We start from the raw sequence: 3,696 nt of genomic DNA on the forward strand, positions 1-3,696 counted from the left end.
TTAATCACGTTTTTTATTTAGTCTTTGTTTATTTTGTGATAAGTCAAACATTTGACTTGTGTGAGTCCAATAGTCCTTTTGTCTTTAATTTTCGGTTTTCATTAGGAAGACAAAAAGCTTGTCTTTAATTTCGGTTTTCATGAGGAAGACAAAAGGCTTGTCTTTAATTTCAGTTTTCATTAGGAAGACAAAGGGGCTGTCCTTAATTTTTCGGTTTCATTAGGAAGACAAAGGGGCTTGTCTTGATGTAATTTTCGGCTATATAAGGCCTTGAAAACATTTGGAAAAATCAGATTATGTTGAACGAAAATTTGTGAGTTTTTCTTCTTGAGTTCTTGAAGAGACTATCCGAACTTATCAAGGGTATCCCTTGTGGCGTTCAATCCGACTTATCAAACGGATTCCCATCCCCGTTTGTGGCGTCTTCCTCATACCAAGGTTCGTGCTTTGCTAAGCATTGGGTCGCGGTTCTTCATTCCATTTCGTGTGCTCTTGGTGGCTGTTCCATATTTGGTGTCGGGTTTCGTCACACTTGTTGGCGTGGTTCGTATCAAATCCTGGATTGAGTCTGTAGCACCCACATTATTTTGATATAATATAGCCAATAATCACATGATTGCATTGCATTACATATCATACAATATGTATAATTTGAGCATATGCATATTCTTATAAGTTTTTTCATGTATAAGTATAAAAGTTGTGTATGTGATGTCTATATGTATGCTCAATATTATTAACCTTGTGGCATTTGAGTTGTCTTTTATGGGTGTTTGATGTGCTCAAGATTTAAGAAATTATGAAAAATATGGACAAGGCATGGAATTAAGTGGTGAAAGTGAGATATAGAAGACAAAATAGGTTAAGTAGTGAAAAATAGTACAATGTCGATTACTAGTATTTCGGTGTAAAATTGAGTATTTATGGATTTACCAAATGTAATCGAGGTATGATTAAGGTCTCATTGATGATGTAAAAATGGTTTTAGAACCATTAGATCAATTCTTGATGGGAGGTATACATAATCAGTGGTATTGATGCAAAGTCAAAACGAGCTTAGCATAAGTGCGCTACGCTCGATCGGGTAAGCATAACTATTGGGTATGAAGTCATATGGACCTAAGGTTTGGTGTGAGTGTTTTACACATAAGGATAATAGGCCTAGCAGATGATTAAGTCGAAATTATTGAAGTGATAAGGTTTTCATAAGTCAAAAAGGTGAAATGATGAGATGAAAGGTGTCAAATTTTGATACAATAAGGCTAAATCATTGAAAATAAGGAATTTTCATCAACCTTATCACTTTGCACGACCATTATTCTGAAAAACAGAGAGAAAAGAAAACCAAAAACCATTTCTTGGCTGGTTTGAAGAAATTCTAAGGAGATCCAAGTGAAAGCAAAGCCAAAGAAGTAGATTAAGCTTAGTTCTAGCCTTTTTATGGTAAGTTCTTGTACTTGGAAGTTAAACCATGTTTTTGAATTTTTGCTGAGAGCTTATCTATGGTATTTTATCTTTTCTAAGATATTTCTTGGTGGTTTCCAAGTGGTTTGAGGTTTAGAAAAGCTTGAAGAGATTGTTTTCGCCGAAAGTTGCTCGGTAAGTGAAATTTTGTGTTTTATGAGGTTTTTGGGGTTCTTGGAGTACAAGCTGATTTTTGGTTATTTGATTGAGTTTATAAGAGAGTATATATGTTTATAAATGTTTGAATAGATGTGGAGACTCATTTAATTTGGGTGATGATCTAGGAGATTTGAATTTTATCAAAATCGGTATATGATAACTATATGATGAATCATGTTGGTATTTGGGATATATGGTTATGGCAGGTTAATTGATGTTGATTATTGGTGGATTTTGATATTTGAGGATAGCTAAAATTAAGGGGAAACTCTGTCAAAATTTCCCCAAATGTCTAAGATAAATCTAATGCTCGATCTAGGTGGTTTAAGGCGTTTTAGGCGTGTTTTTGGTATGAAAGTTGATATGATGTTTTATGGGTATTTTTAAATGATAGTTCAATGTCTTACTGCCTTCATTGTGATGAGAAATCCATGCCATTGTCAGGATAAGCATATCAACACCTAAGACATCACTTGTTACACAGTGAAATATATTTTGGACAAAAGGTAAGTAAAGTACTCAACTGCAACACAAGAATTACATGTTATGTGAAAGTATGCATTAATTGAATATTTTGTGAGTAAGTGGTATTAACATACATTGACACTTCATCATAAATTTGATCTAGGTGGTTTAAGGCGTTTTAGGCGTGTTTTTGGTATGAAAGTTGATATGATGTTTTATGGGTATTTTTAAATGATAGTTCAATGTCTTACTGCCTTCATTGTGATGAGAAATCCATGCCATTGTCAGGATAAGCATATCAACACCTAAGACATCACTTGTTACACAGTGAAATATATTTTGGACAAAAGGTAAGTAAAGTACTCAACTGCAACACAAGAATTACATGTTATGTGAAAGTATGCATTAATTGAATATTTTGTGAGTAAGTGGTATTAACATACATTGACACTTCATCATAAATTTGATCTAGGTGGTTTAAGGCGTTTTAGGCGTGTTTTTGGTATGAAAGTTGATATGATGTTTTATGGGTATTTTTAAATGATAGTTCAATGTCTTACTGCCTTCATTGTGATGAGAAATCCATGCCATTGTCAGGATAAGCATATCAACACCTAAGACATCACTTGTTACACAGTGAAATATATTTTGGACAAAAGGTAAGTAAAGTACTCAACTGCAACACAAGAATTACATGTTATGTGAAAGTATGCATTAATTGAATATTTTGTGAGTAAGTGGTATTAACATACATTGACACTTCATCATAAATTTGATCTAGGTGGTTTAAGGCGTTTTAGGCGTGTTTTTGGTATGAAAGTTGATATGATGTTTTATGGGTATTTTTAAATGATAGTTCAATGTCTTACTGCCTTCATTGTGATGAGAAATCCATGCCATTGTCAGGATAAGCATATCAACACCTAAGACATCACTTGTTACACAGTGAAATATATTTTGGACAAAAGGTAAGTAAAGTACTCAACTGCAACACAAGAATTACATGTTATGTGAAAGTATGCATTAATTGAATATTTTGTGAGTAAGTGGTATTAGTGATATGGTAAATTATTATATGATATAAGACCATGCATGATATTATGATGATTAATTATATGATGCCTTTGCAAGTTTTGTGCAACATAAAAGAAAGTTGTAATAAGAAGTTTAAGTTCAGTGCCACTGTTTTGAAAAGGCAAATGAAAGTGTTAATAAGTGTAAACGGAGGCCTATAGTAGGCTTATAGTGGCTGCCCAATAATTTGGGCTAGGTTTTAGTGAACCAATTATATTGTTTGCCATGTTTCCGTTTTATTTCTCCTCCATATGAGTTATTGTTATATGTATTGACACCATAGTGTGTGGCCGCCTTAACTCTTTTGCCCGATGGGGCAAGGATGGAATAAGGTTTTTAATGTGCCCTACTGTGGTGATGGCTAGCCGGAGGAGAACCCATGGGATTTTATATTGTATGTGTAACAAGCCCTGCAGGCATTGACCAATTCAAACAGTGTGCACAATATTAAGGGGCCCAAAATGTAAAAAGAAGTTGTGTATGTCCATTGATATTGGGTAAATCATTAGCATTGCATGCATTACTTTGCTTACT

General features: G+C 33.8%; 1 long non-coding RNA gene across 1 annotated transcript; it reads left to right on the top strand.

The window, feature by feature from the left end:
• The first annotated feature begins 859 nt into the window (after positions 1 to 859).
• On the top strand, positions 860 to 2,124 carry LOC133821411 (uncharacterized). The gene is made up of 3 exons (XR_009887552.1): positions 860 to 1,443; positions 1,525 to 1,599; positions 2,068 to 2,124. It is a non-coding gene; the product is annotated as an uncharacterized LOC133821411 (long non-coding RNA).
• The last annotated feature ends 1,572 nt before the right edge of the window (positions 2,125 to 3,696 follow it).

Source organism: Humulus lupulus, chromosome 3 (assembly GCF_963169125.1).
Source record: "Humulus lupulus chromosome 3, drHumLupu1.1, whole genome shotgun sequence".
Lineage (NCBI taxonomy): Eukaryota > Viridiplantae > Streptophyta > Magnoliopsida > Rosales > Cannabaceae > Humulus > Humulus lupulus.